The following is a 22,615-nucleotide window of genomic DNA, read 5'->3' as shown; positions in this document are numbered from 1 at the left end:
GACTGTTGTCATAAGGCTGTATGACGAAGATAGGACGCCACTGGATGCTGACGGCGACGATAACGTCTTTTTAGACCCGGATACCCATGCATTGTATTTGTCCCCTGAGGAGCGTGATAGAAACGAAAGGAGTGTGAGTGGGCATGGGTATCCAAACCAGGGTCGAAGAGGGGGTCGTTAGTGAGTCGTGGGATACCCAATCAACGAAATATTTCTGGACGATGCTGACGTACACCCGGCTTTGCTAAGTTTGGCGACGGATGTATTGAGGAGACGACAGGCGAGAATGCAAGGTGCTTAGAGAAACGCTGAAAGAGAGAATGCTAGCGAGAGTCATAATAATGATGAATTTTTCGACGCTAGTAATGGAGCAGATGATTTCCCACAACAGGAAGACCAGAACTTTTCTTCGAATGGTATCGTATCGATAACTTTCAAGGTCAGGAAGACAATTTTTAAGTCGAGCGCACTGGTTCGGTTCATGTCGATTCATGTCAATTCGGGTTATGACGCTTTTCGTTCCTATTGGGACGATGACGTCTTAAACCTACTTGAGACTAAAACGAACCAGTATGCTACGAATATATGCATCTGCTGCTTTCCAGTCTGAATGGTTCCCCACTAACTAGCACGAAATTTTGTGCCTCTTTTCGTTCTGGAAAATGTTGGGCATCGTCAAAATGTCTGTAACAAGTTGCTTTTCTGTCGATCCCCTTCTGAAAACGTAAGTTTTCAGACGCATGTTTACACGAAGGAGGTATGAAATGCTTATTAGAGCGTTACATTTTGTACATTCCGACCCCGCTGTTAATTATTTAAATCCCTCCAATACTGGCGCTAGCAGCTTTGACCGAATACACCGTTTGAGACCAATAATAACACATTTAAATTTGTGTTTTCAATATAATTATATTTTAAGTAAAGATATTTGCATATGGAAGATTGAACTTTAAACAGTATATTTAGAACAAAGCTTTAAAGTTTGGTATCAAAACCTTTGAGATTTACGAGGCTACCTGTGGTCTTTTATTGTTTACACCGGTAAACAATCCGCGACTGATTTGGATCAGTCGCCCGGGATGCTTAAAAGCACAGCTGTAGTGATGAAGCTCATTGGTCCCCTACTGAACAAAGGTTATAGATTATTCATGGATAATTGGTATAATTCTCCTTTCTTATGCCTCCTCTACACGTAGGCAGATGCATCCGGAGATAGCATCGGCGGACGCGTCTGTGGTAGGTATTTGACGTCGGCAGACGCGTCCGGCACATATCCGTCGTTTTTTGGGTTTTGTGGCACAGATCAAAGGGATCTAACGCGATCGCTGGGCGCGAATGAGCGGTCTGTCCACACGTCTGGCGACGCATCATTGTTCATCGGAAAGCGAATAAGAGTGCTCGCATGTTTTTTTAGTTACCCTTCTTTCTCGTCGAAATGGCTAACATCATGAAAACTTAAGAAACATTCAAATTCCTAGAGATGTGGAATCTTATAAATAAATACCACAAAAATAAACATTTTGTAAGAACACAAATCATTCATTTTATTTCTCTGTAGGTAGTTAACAAATCGAGTTGAGTTTACTGTAGGTCCTAAATAAATAAATAGCTGCAGCAGCTACGGTCTCCATATCCATTTTGCGTGCGTACGTGTTGCATCTTACGAGAACCAATACAGACTGAGAGATGGCGATCTGAGATCGATTAATCGAAGAATCGATTTTTTAGACCAAAAAAATCGATTTTTTAAATCGATCTTGTGTACTGAATCGATCCATTAAATCGATATTTCACCCTCTAAAATCGAGATTCGATTTTTCTGTTTCGACAGATGGATGAACTCACTCAAAAACTTACTCAAAAACTCGATAGATGGATGTGTACTTAATGTCCTTTGCCCTTTAACAATAGATAAAAGTAATTTAAAAGAAAACAGTCATAGTCAGGACCTTTTGGTATATTTACTATACTCTATGGTCAGTCAGCTCCCTTTGCCTGTCCTGACAAAGACAAAACAACTTAAAAACTCTATGGTCAGGGCTGTCTGTCAGTCACTGTCATAGTGTCATTTGTTTTTGTTTCACGAGAATAAATAGTGATAGAAATAGAAGGTAAGTAATCCCTTCTTGCTATCATCGACATACATGCTTTCAATTTAAGTTCACTACGCTAAATGCCATTGTCAGATCACTCGCCTTTCATGCAAGTTGTTTGAATTGAAAGCATTAGATTATTTCTAAATAAATACTCGTAAATATTGAAATGCCAGGTGTAATTCTTAATTTATTATTAATCTATTATATAATCTATTATTTTAAGTTTATTCATCGACATAACCAAAAAATATTGGTGTTTGTTATGTTCGTTAGTTCGCTTGGAACTGACAAGCAAAGATAACCATGACCATACAGCCTCGTCAACGTAACCAAAAATAATTTCCTTCATTATTTACATGCAATATAGTGATGTTCCCGTTATTTTTCTACAAATCGATTGTAGATTATTCTTTGATATTTTTAAATCGATTAATAATAGTTTATTTATTTTGTATTATAGTTTGTAATTGTTATTGTAAATACATAAGTTTTTATGCATAAAATATTCACTTATTTTTAAGAATTAAATTTATCGATTCTGATTGGATTTTGATTATGATGATGATAATGATAGTTTGAAATTGTAATTGTAAATACATAAGTTTTTATGAATAAATTTTTTCGATTCTAATTGAATTTTGTATAGTACTTAATTATTGTAAGCTTTATAATTTATAAAGTGTAATGTCCAAGAAACTATTGTTTCAGGATGTCGGGTAAAAGTGATCTTTGGAATCACTTCATTAAAAAGGAATTAGCCGGTGTATGTAAACATTGTCACATAGAAGTAAAAACGAAAGGAAACACTACTAATTTGCGAAATCACTTGATAAGACGTCATCCAACTATTAAAACAGTAAGTCAAAAAAAGAAGAGTGATGGGAGTGGTGGTGGTGGTGAATGTGGTAATGGACGAAATGGTGGTGCAAATGAACAAGTCAGTGAAACCTGAATTCCTTATATCTTAATCACATATTTTGTTTTACTATGCATATTTAGTGCGGGCCACATAGCGCGAAGATCGGACGGCCGATGGGGCAGAAAAGTTCTGGAGTGGAGACCACGTACCACCAAGCGCAGCGTGGGACGGCCACCTGCCAGATGGACCGACGACCTGGTTAAAACCGCTGGGTTCCGTTGGATGCAGGTGGCAACGAACCGGTCGCGCTGGAGAAATTATGGAGAGGCCTACGTCCAGCAGCGGACTGCTATGGGCTGAGAAGATGATGATGATGCATATTTAAAAAAAAAAAAAAAAATGTTCAAAATAACACTATGTTTTTCTTCTTTTTAGGCTGTTGATGACGATACCATTTTCGACAACGTTACAGATTTTCGTAATATTGATAATTCCGACACTGAGAGTTTGGCTTCTTCTACTGCATCTACATCTGCAATCTTCAAACAGCAAACATTGACATCTTGCGTATCAAATTTAAAAGCTTTTGGTGGTAAAACATGAAACTAAAATATGTGTATTTATTAATCTGAAGTTGAGATGCATACACATAATTATGATTTTTATGATCTTTCTTTATTTTTAGATAATGGTTTTAAGCGTGCCCAAATAAATAACGCAATAGCTTTCATGATAGCGAAAGACGGTTTGCCCCTAAATACGGTTGAAAAAGTAGGACTTAATTATTTGATAAAGGTATTGGCACCATTATATAAAGTACCAGCTCGAAAAACTATGACACATATAATTGATGAAAAATATAATATCCTTTCAACACAACTCAAACAAAAACTACAAGAAATAGAAGCATTATGTTTAACTGCAGATGTTTGGACTGACACGCACAATAGCCAAAGCTACATGGGCCTAACTGGACATTGTATACATGAAAATAAATTGATGAGTATAATTTTTGGCGTATCTGCTTTAACAGCACCTCACAATGCTGATTATTTAGCGTCCGTAATTACTAATATGACGGAAAAATGGAACATTACAAGTGATAAAGTGATAGCGTTTATCACCGATAATGGCGCTAATATAGTCAAAGCTGTCACAAATGTATATGGCAAACATAAACACGTGCCATGCTTTGCCCACACATTAAATTTAGTAGCATCAAAACCATTTGAAAATAAGGATGGCCTGGAAGAAGCTAACAATTTGCTGACAGCTGTAAAAGATATTACTACATATTTTAAGCATAACATAAATGCTGCTGACTCTTTGAAGAAAGCTCAGGAACATAAAATAAAGCCTTTGACGTTAATTCAATCAGTGTGTACCAGATGGAATTCTGTTTATTACCAACTAGAACGCTTTGTTGAGTTATCTGAAACCATTGCCTCAATACTACTTCAGTACCCAAAAGCACCAACCATGCTATCCGCAACGCAATTAGAGCGTATAAAAGATCTAATAAAAATATTGAGGCCGTTAGAAACAATAACTAAAGAAGTATCAGGAGAAGATTATGTTACAGCTAGTAAAATTATACCAATAGTATCTTGTCTAACTGAAACATACAATGCAATGCAAACTTCAACTGATGTCGGTGCTAAAACAAAACCTTAATTATTGAAGGCTTGAAAAAGAGATTTGGACAGGTCGAACAAGTTCATTTGTTAGCAGTTGCTACAATTTTAGATCCTAGATTTTAAAAAATTCATTTTGCTGATATACTAGCTTGTTCTAGAGCAATAGATAGAATAAATAGTTTCATTTTGGACATAAAAAAACGGCAACAACTCCCACAAGATATAGACGATAAAGAGGAAGAAGCAGAAGAAAATGATGAAAAACGAATATGGAATTTCCACAACTTACTAATGAAGAAGCAGCTCTCCACTTGTAATACACTTGCACACGAAAATCAGGGTTTATTAGACGAAGAATTTAAACACTATTTATCGCAAGCAGTTGTGCACCTAAAATATGATCCTATACTTTACTGGCAAGAACAAAATAATTCAATTTATCATCACGTTCACTCAATAGCCATAAAGCATATGTGTATTGTAGGGTCATCTGTTCCTTGCGAGCGTCTATTTTCGATTGCCGGCAACATCGCAACTGATGACCGTAATCGTTTGGATCCTAGTAGATTAGACAGATTGTTATTCTTAAAAAGCTTGGATATTAAGCACTGGGAAATATAAAAAAATATATAACTTTTTAATGTACCTACCTACCTAACTGAAATAAATATCTTTTTTATTACCTGTTACTTTGATTTAGTAGTAAAACTCTTTAATAGTAAATGGGTTTGTGTTTGTATTAAAAACATAGACTCAATATGCGAATCGAAAAAGATCGATTTTTGCAAAATCGATTCTTTTCACCTCGATTTTTTTGTGGATCGATTTATTAGACCTTGATTCGAATCGATTTAAAAATCGATCTTTTTTGGAAAGAATCGCCATCCCGACGTCCACACGTATGTAGGTCGATCATCGACCTACATACGTGTGGACGGCTCGCAGAGATTCATCTGCGGATGCGTCAGCCTACGTCTGTAGACGCATCCGTCTACGTGTAGAGGTGGCATTAGCCAAGTTTCTGAAGCTTGACAGCACCGACTGCGTTGGTACTTTGAGATCTTCACGCAGAGACGTTCCCTTAATAGTAACTAAGGCTCTTAAAAGCCGCTTAAAAGGGGAGAATTCATTGCGAGACATTCCGGGGATGTCTCAATATTATCGTGGCAAGACAAGAAACGAGTAACCATGATTTCTACTTGTCATGATGCATCTACTGCCTTGTCTACAGTTTCATCACAACCATCATCTCGTCCAGTGCCATTTAAACCGCAAGTGGTGCTGGGTCACAATAACTTCATGAGGGGGGGGGTAGATATAAAGGATCAAATGCTTGAGCCTTACTTACTAGAAAGGAAACGTTGTGCTAAATGGTATATGAAAATTTTTAAACGTCTTCTTAATGTCTCTAACCTCAACTGTCGCACTCTTCTGTAGTCATCCACACAAAAACATCACGACCATTTAGCTTTTCGCCTTCATCTTGTAGATTCCATTCTCCGAAATCATCTTTCTCATTGTCCTCGAAGCTGTAGTCATACTGCTGCCATCAGTAGATCTACGCGCCAACAAACCGATAGAATTATTATTTCTATACATTGACCCGCTTTACTGGAACCGACAGACAGCAGCTTAGAGCGCAATCGCTACTTTGCGAAGCGTTGCGTAGTCTGCCTTCAGAAAGACTGCCTTAAGGTGCCACTATGTATAAAGAATTGATTCAAATCATATCATACACGATCATCACAATAGCTTTAGTAATTCGACACTGACGTAGAACACAGACGGATGTGAAAATACAATGAACTCGATGTTATTAGAAAATACACATCAATAATTAATGATCTATCTATCGACTCATACAAAGTTCTGATGTCTAATTCAGTATTTAACCGCCCACGTTGTCGCGGTGGTTCACTAAACTCCTGTACGCTGTCATAAATAAAATCGAAATTGTTAATGAAGTCATTTGAAATCCAACTATTAAAAGAAGCTATTTCGCGGTGTGCTACTTCGATATCAATCTGTTTTGACTGGAGTAAATTAAAAAGAACATCGGTTTTCTCAAAAATATTAGATAAAATGTGCAAAAAGAAGCAAAACTGCTTGTTTTCCAACTTACTGGGGACATTCCGCCAAAGAAAGAGATTCACTTATCCTAAGATTGCGGGTTATCTAGAATGGAATTAAAAGTTTCGATCATGTCTAACCGGCAGTTAAAAATAACGTTAATAATACGCGAATAAACGAGGTCCCGGGTAAACGACGGTCAGCTATTTCCTTTAAAAGATTCGAGCGTTTAGACGATTTATTAAAAAAACGAACATTACTATGAATGTGTCCAAAAAATGTCTTTAGTTCCTGTATGTTTTCAAGGGACCGACTAAGTACTAAATTTATTACATGTGCATAACAAGGAACAAACATTGCCTGCGGGCATGCTTCGCGAATTTTCGCCTGAACTCCACCGTGCTCACCAGACATGACAGCCGCCCCCCCGTCGTAAGATTGACCGACTAACTTGTTCCTAGAGCGATACTGGTCGAGTATCTCTAACAACTGATTTGATAAAACATTAGCAGTCCGACTGCCGCTAACGTCATAGAAACCAAAAAAACGTTCTTCGATTCCAGTTTCAGATAAATACCTCAATATTATCGTTAGTTGTTCCCTATGACTAACATCACACACACACACAAACTGCGCTTTATTTATTTCTAATTTAATTTGGTCGCGTAAAACGAATGCGATACTTTGTATTAAATCATTTTGTATATCAACAACAACAGGATACTAGGAATATCAGGAACAACTAACGATAATATTAAGGTATTTATCTGAAACTGGAATCAAAGAACGTTTTCTTGGTTTCTATGACGTTAGCGGCAGTCGGACTGCTGATGTTTTATCAAATCAGTTGTTAGAGATACTCGACCAGTATCGCTGTAGGAACAAGTTAGTCGGTCAATCTTACGAAGGGGCGGCTGTCATGTCTGGTGAGCACGGTGGAGTCCAGGCGAAAATTCGCGAAGCATGCCCGCAGGCAATGTTTGTTCCTTGTTACGCACATGTATTAAATTTAGTACTTAGTCGGTCCCTTGAAAACATACAGGAACTAAAGACATTTTTTGGACACATTAATAGTATTGGTCGTTTTTTAATAAATCGTCTAAACTACTCTAAACGCTCGAATCTTTTAAACGAAATAGCTGACCGTCATTTACCCGGAGTATCCGAAAGCGTTAGCATTATCATTCGCGTATTGTTAACGTTATTTTTAGCTGCCGGTTGGCGGTTAGACATGATCGAAACTCCTAATCCCATTCTAGATAACCCGCAATCTTGGGATAGTGAATCTCTTTCTTTGGCAGAATGTTTCCTCAGTAAGTTGGAAAACAAGCAGTTTTGCTTCTTTTTGCACATTCTATCTAATATTTTTGAGAAAACCGATGTTCTTTTTAATTTACTCCAGTCAAAATAGATTGATATCGAAGTAGCACACCGCGAAATAGATTCATTTAATAGTTGGATTTCAAATGACCTTATTAACAATTTCGATTTTATTTCTGACAGCGTACAGGAGTTTAGTGAACCACCGCGACAACGTAGGCGGTTAAATACTGAATTAGACATCAGAACTTTGTATAGGCGTCTTTTCGTTGAAATAATAGACAATGTTATGTCGCAAATACAACACAGGTACCAATCACTTTCCAATATGACCAGTGGCGTAGCTATCATAGGGCCAGGTGGTGCAGTGCACCAGGGCCCTCGAGCTCAGGGGGCCCTCTAGCCTGAGCTTTGGAAAAAAAATGAAAAATTTAAAAAAAAAACAAAAAAAAAATTCTTGTGAGCAGGCTCGAGGCTCGAGCCTGCTCAACATTAACATTTCCAACACATGCACCAAGCGTCATCGATAAGCTCGTGCTGTTTGTATGTTATTGTTATTTTAGTTATATGGTAGTTTGGATGAGTACGCCCGTAGCACATTGGATCAGCTCACGTGCTTGACGGTCGTGAGCTTAATTCACAAATTCCGCCCATCAACTTTTTAATGAAGTTTTCATTCGCTCTTGCCTTGCATCAGTTCTTATTTATGATATTCGTGGCGATGTTTTCAACTTTCTGGGGTCTGGAACATACTACAGTAGTTGATGCTAGGTGTATCGCTGACTGTTGTAATCCGTAATTCCCTACTACCAGCCTTATTTCATCAAGTATCACCGCTAATGCTATGACGTTCATTCCGCACATCCGTCAATCTGGCACCAAATTCTGGTAAAACTCATTTCCGCAAGAAAAATTTCCAATAACAAGATATGAATGATACAGGTTGCAGCACAACGGTAACCGTGTAATCTATGATAGCTCTCAACCTGATCGGCAATCAAAAATAACCAACGTTTTTCTAAACTTAAGTTCAAATTGACAAACGAGATACTATCGAAACTATAATATCTTCTTATGAGTTAATATTGATTTTACCGCATCGTTGCCAAGCAAGCTGTTTTATGGTCCTTTTCTGTTGAGCTTTCTGTAATCTATACTAAACATTGACAAGCAATAAAGGAAAATCTCAGTAGGTACTCCGAAAGTCTAAAATTTCGATAGTTACCAATTGAAAATTATGGAAAGAAAAAAGGAACTTAGCGGTGCCGCAAAGCGGAAACAACGTCAGGAAAGAGAAGAAAGTAAAAACAAATTGCCCAAGCTAGATAGCTTTTTTACGAAACCGCTTTCTGCTACAGTTCCTTCAACAGCCGAAACATCGGTCAAAAGTGTCAAGTGTTCATTTCTTGATAGCGCCGACGCAGCTGTGTTAACTAATAAAGTGATTCGACTAGATCAGGATCCAATAACTACCAATACTACCATCAATGCCCCTGCTGAAAATGACTACCTCGACGCTTCCGTGCAACCTACAGTAGAGGAAACATCAAATTCAAATTCAAATTCATTTTATTTGCAAGAATATAGTGCATACATAAGATGTTAAATTTTTAGGTTGAACAGTACATAATATTCTGCCTTTATAGGGCATGCAAACATTATAAATTATTGACTTTACGAGAAAAAGTGTTAAAATATTGCCATCATTGTTGCTATCCATTTTTCTAAGTTTTACATTAAAATTATAGATATTACTTTCAACTTAAATATTATTACATTATTATGTCAAATTTATTTACACAGAATTGATGATCATCCATCCATTTCTACATCTCCGAAAGTTCTCGAAATTTCAAATGACTTGGGAAATTACATGAACAAGAAACTGATTGATAACGAAAAACGTCTGATTCTCGACAAGGGACCTTTAAAACCTCCGGGACCTTTTCCGAAGGACCCCCACCAAGACAACAGGAGCTTTTCAGAAACGTATTACGTTTCTACGTCACAATACGGTCCAGTTGATCTTGGATTTGGAGACAAGTTCTTCGCAGATTATTTGATATAATAATTACCCTTGCGAAGAGTTCTTTGGCTTTGAGAGGACATCGAGATGATCTGAGTGAGGGAGGAAATCACGGAAATTTTCTCTCAATTGTCCAACTCGTTGCTAGATTTGGATATGCCCAAAGGTAAGAAATTATATCGTTTACTGTGTTTATAATTTATGTTATCATAATCTAATGTTTTCTAATCTCCCCATGTTTTAGGATCAACAAGTTATCTGAGTGCAACGATTCAAAATGAAATGATCGAGTGTTTGGGCACCAAACTGGAGAATCATTTATTGGATCGAATCAGGGCGTCACCGTTTTTCACCATCAACATGGATACCACGCAGGATGTATCAAAAGTGGATCAACTGAGCATCGTCGTAAGATATGCAGTGGTATCAAGATCGGAAAATGGACAACCAATCGATATTGAAGTAAAAGAGGTATTTCTCGGTTTCCACGCAGTCAGTAAACACAGCGCCGCGGATTTGGTAAATCAAAATCTCCGAAAAGGGTCTTGATTTTAAAAAGTGTGTTGGGCAAGGGTACGATGGGGCCAGTTTAATGAGTGGTGCGTATAATGGCGTGCAAAAACGAGTTAAAGATATTCAGCCAAATGCAGAATACGTACATTGCGCCAGTCATAATTTGAATTTGGTCATAAATGATGCCGTTCGAGGTTCTGTCGAAATTCAGAAGTTTTTTGCAACAATTCAAGACCTATTTAACTTTTTTGGAAACAGCATCAAGCGCTGGGACCTTTTATCGAAATTCACCGGTGAATCAGAAATTACCTTGAAAAAATTGAATCCAACAAGATGGTCCAGCAGGGTTGATTCAATAACTGCAGTCAAACTTCGTTTTTTCGATATCGTTAAAGCATTGTCCGAAATAACGCTGAAGAGTTCCAGTAAAGACGAACGCAGTGAAGCAGAGATTATCAAATCAAAAATGCTGAATTTTGTCTTTCTTTGTGAATTCATGCGCAGCGTTATTGAACAACATCAATTACGTTTCAAAAGTCTTGCAAAAACGTGACATCTTTTTGGACGAAGTGACTAAGGCTTTGGACGGAACAACGGATAAATTAAAAAAGTATCGAAATGACTTCGAATCCTTCAAATCCAAGGCCACCGAAACCGCGAAAAAATACAACATCGATCCTACCTTCCCAGAAAAGCGACGAAGAAAAACTAAAAAGCATTTCGATGAATTGGCTTCTGATCACCGATTCGAAAACCGGGAAGAATGGTTTAGAGTAACTATTTTCAACGATGTACTCGACATAATAATCGGTCAGTTAGATGCGCGTTTTAAGTGGTATGAGTGCAATTTGTAAATCGTTCGACTTCCTCATTCCGAAAAATTTGCTCAGCTGGAATGAAACGGTTTTAGTAAAAAAATGTGATCAGTTTCACAAGAAATATTGCGATATAATTGGACCCACGTTTTCGATGCAATTTCTTAATGTGTATCATCTGATCCTCCCTCAATTGACGGAGACGTGGTCTATTCGCCAGCTTTGCAAGGAAATCATAACGAAATTTGGCGTGCTCGAATGTGACCTTACGGAAGTGTATACAGCGATGCTACTGTTTCACACAATTCCTGTTACGTCCGCGGCAGCAGAAAGATCTTTCAGTAAACTGAAGATCATAAAAAACTATTTAAGAAACAGCATTCGACAAGATCGCCTCCGACATTTATCGTTGATTGCAATAGAAAACGAGGCGGCATCAAACTTGGATTTTAGTGAAATCATAGATGAATTCGCAAAAATTAAAGCGCGCAAGAGATTGTGAATTGGACGGGGAATTCTTTTAAAAATCATTTTTTCTCTTGATTAATAAAATTCTATATTGTTATGTGCGTCGTTGTTTATTTAGTCCCTTTGTCTTCCACTGAACAGATGAAGATTTTGATAGAGACGACGTATGGATTTAGCCTACAAGGGATGATTCAACCCACTGTTTCCTATTCTTATTCCCTATCAATCATTTTCACATAAATATATAAGTTCAAACTACGCGGAAAGAGGGGAGGAGGGCCCAATTCTCTCCCTCTGCACCAGGGCCTTTGTCCCCCTAGCTACGCCACTGAATATGACTTTTCTTAATTTACTTAATAAGTCTAAGTATAGTTTATATAGATTATAGTCGATCATTCCCAAATGAAATAGTATCTTCGTTAATAGTTCGATTTCCTAGAATATTTGAGCACGCTGCTTTAAAAAACGAGTTGAAAGTTTTATATACAACTCCATCCATAAACAAATTAGATGTTTACGAGCTTTACCTTAGATTTCAAAACTCTTTCTTAGGTGACACTTTTCCACAAGTTTTAATATTATGCAGTATTTTTTGACCATTCTCGTTACAGTAGCTTCCGCGGTAAGGTCGTTTTCGGCCTTGAAGCGAATTCATACATACATACGTAATTCTCAAAAAGAGCAACGATTATCTGATTTAGCTTTGCTTTCCATAGAAAAACATTTATTGCTCGAAATTAAAACTCAACCCAACTTTTATGTGTTTATATTCTTTGTGCCGCCACTTCAGTGGGAATTAGGAAGGTAAGTATATTCATCCAAATCGTGGAACATTAAGACAATGAAGGCTGTATATGTATATTTATATATTTGTAAGTAATATTTTTACGTATTTATTTCTGTATTTACGTAGGTTTCATTTTTATTAAAAATACCTATGTATTTATTATTATTAGCAATGTTTTGGGTAAAATATATAATTGTTCGATTGCGTCATTCGTTTAGATTACAGTCATCATTATTTGAGAGTGCTGCCAACCCTTTTATAGATTTAAGTTTAACTATACAACTTTTAAAAAATCATTATCAGTCCAAACGCGTCACTACCGTCTTCTCGGTTGTCATTACCATCACTGTGAAAGTCATTGCCAGTTCGAAAAAAATATTAAATCCCTTGTAACTTCTAAGTTTATGTGTGCAATTAGTTATTAATTAGCAAAAGCGTCGAGAAATATGCATAATTCAGATATAAGGGTCGAGATTTGAATTTCAAAAAAATCTCACTTTCGCCCAATTTGCACGAAATGAAAGAATTACCAAATTGCCTCTAACACCTTCGAAGAAAAAAAACATTAATTTTTCTAAGTGGTCGTTGACCTTTCACAAAAAAATTTTTTCAAAGTATAGAAAACTTTACTGTAAGAATTTTAACCAATATTAAGTATGGCATGTTCTTTTGAAATCTCTAATATATAAAATTCCCGTGTAATATATAACATCTCTGTTACCGTACTCCTCCGAAAGGGTTCGACCAATTTTTATGAAATTTTGTATACATATTGGTTACGTTTGAGAATAGAACAACATCTATTTTTCATACCCCTAAGTTTTAAGAGTTGCTAGCACTAAAAAAAAAATTTTTATTTTTTGGACGAAATATTTTGTTTTTATTTTTTTACAAGAAGGATAATTTGAAATGTTATAGCACCGGGGGCGTAGCTCAGATGGTAGAGCGCTCGCTTAGCATGCGAGAGGTACCGGGATCGATACCCGGCGCCTCCATTTATCCTTCTTCTTCTTTTCGAGATTTTTGTAACATTTTTCGTATATATTATGCATATTTTTATTATTATTTTTAGGGCTTGTTTCACCACCGCCAAATTAGCTCCCGTTAAATAACTTGACGGATTGTTTCATAGAAAGAATGTCAATTTTTAATTTTCAAAAGACTAGCTGACCCAGCAAACGTTGTTTTGCCTAATAAATTATTTTAATTGTAAGTATTTTTTAATGCCATCCAAAAACAAAAATTTATTTTTTAGTCTGAGCAACCCTTAACACTTAGGGGTATGAAAAATAGATGTTAGTCGACTCTCAGACCTACTGAATACGCATATAAAATTTGGTAAAAATCGGTTAAGCCGTTTCGGAGGAGTACGGTAACTAACATCGTGACACGGGAATTTTACTTTTAGAAAAAATATTAATTACGAAAATAATACTTAAGATTTATTCTGCAGTAAAAACATAAAATCATCGGAAAGGAACGGAATTTAAGGAATAAAAAATCAGTTGGTAAAGGTTATAAGATTAAGGAAAAATAAATCTACAGGTTATCAAAAGTGTAAATGTCTTTTTATAGGTTGTCTATGAGCTATTCTTACGTATGACATTATTTCAACATGTTTCCCATCGAACCCAAGTGACCTGTGGAACAAATACAAAGATAACATGTCAGAAGATATTTTATATCGAAATCGCGTCAGCTTAAGAAATTCCGATCTTGAGGTGAATGAGGAGATTCATAACCAGACTTTGCTCTTGATCGAAGATATGTGTTACCTCTAGTGATGTTCAAATCTACTAGAGACTAGTGACTATCTATATTTAAATAGCATGCTATTTTAAATGCTATAATTATAACACGCTATAACAAAAAGCGGAAGCCAACTGATCGCGTAGGTTTTAGTTCATTAATTGAATTTACAAAATCAAAATTTAGTTTCGTGCTACGATCATCATAGATTGCTATCTCGTTTTGCTAAGCTAGGTAAGCAAGCAAGTGAGTAAACGCTTTCGCGTTGTGTTGCTATCCCGTTTTGGCTGCGCCATCGGCGTCTTGTTGAGCGAGACGCTATATTATAGCACGGAGGCAGAATGCAAGTAGCAAGTGCTAAATGCTAAGAAAAATAGCATGCTACCTTTTGGCGTTATACGTTTAATCTATACTAATATAAAAAAGCTGAAGAGTTTGTTTGTTTGTCTGTTTGTTAGAACGCGCTAATCTCAGGAACTGCTGGTCCAAATTGAAAAAATCTTTTTGTAAGTTTTTGTAATTTTTTTCCAATTTTTCATGGTTCCCAACTTAGGGGTTTTCCCCCCAGATTTAGGGGGTAAATAAGTGAGATGGTATTTCTTAGGGGTCTGAAATTTTCAGGGATTTTTTGATTCTTTAATATTTTTGAACTTGTAATATTAATATTTATTTCTTGCTTAGTGACTCATAGCGACATCTAGTGCGTGAATTACGTACAACCACTCTGTGGTGACTGGCGGTAATACTGGCGCCACTGACGATCATTTATTGTCTGTGCTGTGCATACGGAAGGCGAAAACGAATTCGGAAACTCGAATGTGGAATCCAAACGTTGGCCAACCTAAGATTTTATTTTTAAACTTATACGTACGTATGTTGGCATTAGCTTATGTTAAAGTTAAGATACCGCCAAAAAATAGATTTATCTTACGACAACGATTGTTAGTTTGATTTTTGTTTGTTTGTGTCGTCAAGAAACTTGTTAATGATGCCGAAGGAAAAAAAACCTACGTTCAGAAGTACACGAAGATTTGGGAAACAGATCCAGATTTAAAAGGTAAATAGAATTCATAGCATTTTTGTAATTTAAAAATGATCATGACAAATAATTCAATTCAATATTTATGATTTTTTACAACAGTATCATCAACGTCATCTTACTACGGCTACCTCCATTAATTATCCTTTACAAGCCACAACAAGATTAAAAAGTATATTAAATGTAATAAATCAATTAAGAAAGCCCGTAAGGCATTAAAATTCTCCAAACAAAAAAATATTAATTACCATAAAAAGCAAATACACTTAGTTACTCAATTAAAATCATACACCTGTGAGTTAGATTTGTGTGGGGAATGTATGACAAAGATACTCAGCTATTACATAATGAATGAGCTATTGTGTAAAGAAAATATGCTTAAAGAAATCTTTGAAGAGCTTAATAAACGTTTGGTGGACGCTGGGGAACTGATGGACTTGGTTACATGCAATGCGGAGAGATATGAGTCACTGACTAGGAATCTCTCATGCAACTGTGCTAATGCAAAAAAATAGCATGCTATTTTTTGGCGCTATACTTTATATTAACCACCACCATTTACCTCATGTGCGGCAGTTTGTTAGTTAGGTTAGGAATGCCAGCGCCAGATCGCAGAATGAATGACGCATTTAATAGAGAATTGGAACGTGAACGTGAATATGATAAACATGAACTAATCCAATCAGTTCAAACGAATGTACCTCTGTTGAATCCTAAGCAGGGGGAAGTCTATGATACACTGATTAATGCAATTGATGATGGAAATGGCGGCTTATTTTTTTTTGGATGCCCCCGATGACAGGGAAGGAAGATGAGGTTGAGGGTATTATTGTAGAGGAGAAGGGTGATGATGGGTGGCACAAGTGGCTCTAAGCGGAGTCATAATACTGCTTCAATGCGAAAGATTAATACATATTTTTTTTAAAAGCCCAGGTTAGAGATTGGAGCGGGGTATTGACAACTGGTGGTGAAATTGATATTGACTCCCAAGTAATTGATAATATAGATATTGCTTCTACTTCTGTGATCAGTATACGTCTATAGCTTTAACTGCATCATCAACATCATTTATACCTAGTGGCGGCTTGTCCTTGAACTCCTTGAATTTGCTTCAGATATTGGAAACTATATTTCTAAAAAAAACATGCATGAATAACCTGATGCAACTAACGCTGCACTACTAGAAAAACATTGGGTGCCTTCACCTAACTATGACTTTCCGCACCAAGTTTTGCAAAAACACGGAAAAACCTACAGAAAATATGTCAAAAAATCACATCTTGAAAAATTCCATTGGCTTGTGCTGTCACATAAAGATCAGGGACTCTATTGCAAATATTGTGCCTTATTTATCACTCAATCTGCTACTGATTTCGTTAGATCGAACCCTGGACGTCTTGTGACAAAAGCATTGAAAGCCTTTAACAACTTATTACTGCAACATGAACGCAATCATTATCATAAGGTAGCCGTTGAAAGTGGGAAGTATTTTTTGGCGTGTTATTATAAACCTGAGATCGATATTGCTAACCAGATTTCTACTCAAAGGAAGGCTCAAGTGGCAGAAAACAGAGATCGTTTACGACCAATTATAAAAACTATAATATTGTGTGGTCGTCAAAATATACCATTACGTGGCCACAGAGACGATTTTAGATTTTAGGCCAGATTTTAAGCACGAACACCGATCATAGTGACGTCTCCTCTGCAGAAGGAAATTTTCGAGCTCTGTTGAAATTTAGAATAGATGCAGGCGACTCAGTTCTCAAACGCCATTTATCATCAACAAGTTCTACAGCGACTTACATAAGCAAAACTGTCCAGAACGAACTTATCGATATTTGTAAAGAACAAATTCAGAAAACTATTTTACAAAACGTGAAAAAAGCTAAGTTTTTCGCTATTATTTTTGACGAAACTACAGATATATCTCATACCGAAGAGATGAGTGTATCATTCAGATATTTTAATGATGGATTTATTAAGGGAGATTTTTTATGCTTCTGTGACGTATGCGTATGAAATGCTTCAATTTGAAGAAACAGATACCTCACACGGCACAAAAGAATTACGGTTAACAGGAATCGCATTAGCGAAAATCGTGGAAAATCTTTGCGAAAAATTTTATATAGATTTAGCTTTTTGTGTAGGAATAGGAACTGACAGCTGTTCAGTAATGGCATACGACGCTAAAGGTGCTGTTCAGGAACTATCTAAAAAAGCCATTCACGCAAAACGTTGTCCTTGTAGCAATCATGTTTTAAATAACTCCTTGGCCAAGTCATCAAACGTCGCTTCGTGTAGAAACACAACTGGGACAATGAAAAAAATCGTAGCGTTTCCTAACGCTTCTGCAAAATGCCATAACGTATTCTCAGAAGAGCTTGATGGTACGGCTATTCAAAGTATATGCGAGACACGATGGGTTGAAAGACACGTGATAATTTGGTTAAAATTTGTAACGCACTAGAGAGAATATGGACATGGCAAGATAATAAAACTTCAAGTGACGCTCACTGTCTCTTACAAACACTACGTAGCTCTGACTTTATTATATCTTCGATAAGCTTAAGCGATATTCTAGGTAAGAAAGCAAAACAATACAAATCGATCTACATATATGTAAGCTTTTATTTCTTTAAAATATAACCTTTATTTATATTTTAGGAACTACAGTTTAGTTGAGCCGATTCTTGCAAACTACATCGGTTGACATCAAAAGAGCCATCGATGCAGTGAAGGATGTCATGGAAGTATTACGATCGAAACGCCAAAACGCTGAGTCTGTATTCAAGCAATTATTTTCAGAGGCGACAGAGCAAGCAAAAGAGCTGGATGTTGTATTAAAATCCCCACGTACAGTTCAAAGACAAACAAACAGGTCCAATTATGAGGCAAAATCGGTGGAAGAGTACTTTGGGAAATCAATCTACATACCTCTATTAGATTCCATAATTAATGTTTTGGAGGAGAGATTGTCTCCGGAGGTACTCGACCTATTTCATTTGGGAGTTTTTCTACCAAACCCTAATGTGAGTATCAGGAACTGGGATATCGATAACGAGATAGTGAAAGTGAAAAAAGTGGTCCAGATGTACCGCCTATTCATTAACGATAGTGAGTCAACTGTCATAAATGAATACCGACTCTGGATGACCAAATGGAAAAGAGAATATAAGAACAATTCGGCCATACCAGACTCGGTAGCTCATCTCATTGAAGCATGCGACCAAGATTTGTACCCTAAAATAAAAATTTTCTTACAAATACTGCCAACTCTTCCGGTCAGCGTAGCTACCGCAGAGAGATCTTTTTCTACTCTTCGCAGAATAAAATCTTGGTTGCGTGCCTCAATGGCACAGGAAAGATTATCCGGGCTAGCTCTCCTAAATATTCACAAAGATGTGAACCTGGATATCGATGACATTATCAACGTTTTCGCAAAAAAGAAACGTAAGCTTGAATTTGTAATTTAAGTAACTACCTAAATAAAGTTATTTAATGTAAAATGTACCCAGCATTTAATTTAATTTGATATTCGTAGAAAATGTAAAAAATAATCAAAATCGCGCCTGGTGGATTTCATTTGCTGATCTCACTTACATTACTTCTGATACAACTATTTACCCAGTCTAGTGACCCGATATTGGTTTACAGGCTATTAGAAAAAAAGAAAAAAATATAAGATATTGATTGAAATAGGTTTGGATCGAAACTGACTATTTAATTTGAAGAAATCGGGTCCGACTTCCTCCTAAGTTTATATCCATTCCTAAGGCCAAAGTCCTGATGCTCAGAAAAAAGGAAATAATCTAATTCAAAAGTTCATAAACGACTTGCATGATTGTTAATGAGCATGTTCAAGCTCCGAATCGTACTTAGCCGATTTTCTAGTAGCTGTGACCACAACCTTTTTTGAGGGCTGGATCTGCGCTTGGCACCTTCATAACATTTTACTAATTTTGGGATTCGTTTATGAGTGGTATTCGTTCGGAATAGAAATTTACTGGGACAATCAATTGATACCAGTGGTATTAGTTTTTGGTATTAGAAAGGAATAGATCAAAAAATACATGTAACTAGAAATAATTTATTAGGCAAAACAACGTTTGCTGGGTCAGCTAGTATTAGTATTAGATATAAATTATATAAGAAAAAGTGATCCATCTAATTAATTATGAACTATTCATGTATCAACATTTGTGATATATTACGGCTAATATATAATAATGAAGTCATTAATCCTTATTTTCATTCAAAATCCGGAAAATGTCCATAGGTATAACACCTTCCCCTACATAATTCTACTTGTTTTGTAATAGAAATTTTAATTATGATTGACAAATGATTGGAGTATTTTTGATAAACTTGTATAATTAATTAGGAATGCCGCTTTCAAAAGCAATAAAAGAGGTGACATTTATATCACCGACGAATTTGTAGCCAGAACCACACGGACCATTTAAATTGCAGTCTTAAATGGTGGAAAAGACATCAATTCCTACATCCACACTTAAAATATATATTTGTTAAGCACTCCAATATAGAAGCAACGTCGGTGCCATCTGAAAGGATGTTCTCAAAAACTAGCCTAATAATAAAAAAGGAGAACAAAGCTAGGACCAAAAAAGTCGAATAAATAATGTTCTTAAAATATGTCAACACGCCGAGTGAACGATTAAAAATAAAACAAAAAGGTGTAAATATATAAAAACGAAACATAATAAATAAAAATTGCATATAAAATCAGATGATCTTCTAAATACCCCTCAACAATAATATTCTTAATTAGCGTAATTCAGTCATAGTATAAACTGTGCCGGCGTAAGGGCCACTGTCACCCCGGGCGAAAAGATTGTGGCGCCCACTTGAGGGAAGCAATATCAAGTGTTAGTTTTATGCTTATCCCAAATAAAATTATATTAAGCCACCAATCGTAAGTGTAAGCATCGTGTGGTCGAGGAGTGTCTCTAACGATATCCTTAGAGTCGCTCCTCGACTACAAACCCTCAAAAATCCATCTAAAAAAAGTCTCAATAAAAAATATGCATAGGCACAGAGCGAAGAGCACAGTTCTGAGGGTTTGTACCAGGAGAGGCAAGAGACTCCAACTTCAGATCTTGGCACCCCTCCAGAATGTGTCGCCCTGGGCCATCGCCCTATTACGCACCCCCCTAACGCCGGCGCTGTATATAAAGGTAAGATTATCACCCTAACTAAAAAAACTGATTAACGCATAATTTTAGTTTTTAGTTACTGAACGATGTTAGAAATTTAAAAGGAATAATAAATATAGTAGTTAATACATTTTATAAATTTGCAAATTCGTTAAAATTTATAAAGAATTTCGTAGGTACAAAAAGTGTAGATATCAATCTAAAATATACCTAAAGACAAAAAAAAATGATTAGACGTCCCAAATCACAGAATAAAACTCCTTGTAGTCCTCATGTCATGTCTATAAAGATCAATTATTAATTACTATAGTATTAAATAAGAAGACAAACCCAACAATTTAGAATTAATCTGAAAACAATTACTATCCACAAATGTTATGACCATATAAATTAATACCTATGTAATAATTTTACTAATAAAATCAAAATTTTTGAAAATACACAAATGTTTCTACACAAAATAAAACTACTGCAACTTTAAGTATGAAATAATAAATAAATTTTATAAAGAAGAAAAAGGAAGTTTTCAAAGAATGTTCATTAAAAAGCCTAACACCATCGATTATAATTATATTTTATATTATTATTTTGTGATATTAAAATTTTTACATCTAGTCTTGAGCCTGAGAGGCTTGTAAGATTTATCTATTTTACTTAAATAATATAAAATTGAGCATTTAATAATGACATACAGATATAAACGTTTGGCTATTGATTTCATTTGATCATAAATAACAATAACTATAACAACTTAATAGGTAAACACATGTTTTGTTTTAACTGTAACCACAATAGTTTGAAATTTGAATAAACAAATGTTTATTACAACTATGTAACATAAACAGCAAAGAATCTCACTCATGTTTGATTGATTAGTATAAAGTAATAAAAATAAGTACTGCAATACTCTTTATCAGCATGCTTTTAAACCAAAATGTTCAAAAAGGGTAACCAATATACTTTGATTTCACATCAACATTCAATTAGATGTAACTTTTTCTTTTTAAGTTTTTTTTTTTTTGTAGTTACAGTCTTATTTTAATAATAGTTTAGATGCTAAAGAAGCCTAAATTTGATGGAAAAATGATACCGCTAAAGACACTGGCCTCTGAAACAGAGTTTACATTAGTTCAGCGGTCAAAGAGTTCTATCATTAAGTGAGTAAACATTTGTGTCAATAAAGAAGTCTGTATTTGTCATAATATGGATAGTTTAGTCCTTTCATTAAGAACACAGACCTACCTCATCATGACACAAATACTTGAGAATGACAAACCATATCAATCAAATTCGATTTGCTATACAATGGGCCAATGGTCAAGCTTACTTTTAGAAAAGCAAGCACACTACCAATAACCGGTAACAAACAAAATTATTGCTAAAAAATCAACTGCTTAGTTGTATTTGGAATAAGATTTTTTTATTATAGACACTGCTACCAACAACTTGACAGATAGAGAACAGTAAATATAACTGTTCCGATGTAGATATTTTTAACAATAGACTCGACCAGTATATGAATTTTATTCACCATCAAGAGACCATAAGACACCCGCTTTAATTTTGTTACATATTTAAATTACACTTTATTAGCTGTTTGTATAGTTAAAAAACGTTAGAATACGATGATTCATAGTTTGTTGATCCTATGGTTTTTCCACCAACAAACGAAAAGAAAACTTCAAACTTTTAGAAACCTTTAGACAATAAAAAAGCCCAACGCAGATAAGATCATTGCTAGTTCCTGTGTATCGATCACGTTTTTTTTTTCAAAACAGTTTTTTTTTCATCATTGAAAATGCGATTCAAAAACGAGAGCGAAAACTTTCAAAACGAATCCAAACGACAACTGAACCAACCTACAACCAAAAACGACAACGGGCCAGTACCATATAAAATCAACCAATCTGTGTGATTTACAATTTCTTGTATATTAACTACAACGACACAAAATAATACAAGTTAATACAAAACTTTATAGCAGATTCTCCAAGCTGGCGCCATTGAAAGAATTGAGTTATTGAAAACCCCGGATTTTACAGATTCAAAAGAAACTTTT

The 22,615-nt window shown here is 35.7% G+C and overlaps 1 non-coding gene and 1 pseudogene across 1 annotated transcript; both read left to right on the top strand.

Moving 5' to 3' along the window:
- Positions 1-3,476: 3,476 nt before the first annotated feature.
- LOC113503780 lies at positions 3,477-12,730 on the top strand (annotated as a pseudogene).
- Positions 12,731-13,513: 783 nt separating this feature from the next.
- On the top strand, positions 13,514-13,586 carry Trnaa-agc. Its single transcript has one exon. It is a non-coding gene; the product is annotated as a tRNA-Ala (tRNA).
- The last annotated feature ends 9,029 nt before the right edge of the window (positions 13,587-22,615 follow it).

Source organism: Trichoplusia ni, chromosome 20 (assembly GCF_003590095.1).
Source record: "Trichoplusia ni isolate ovarian cell line Hi5 chromosome 20, tn1, whole genome shotgun sequence".
Taxonomy (NCBI): domain Eukaryota; kingdom Metazoa; phylum Arthropoda; class Insecta; order Lepidoptera; family Noctuidae; genus Trichoplusia; species Trichoplusia ni.
This window is presented reverse-complemented; position numbering and strand designations above follow the sequence as displayed.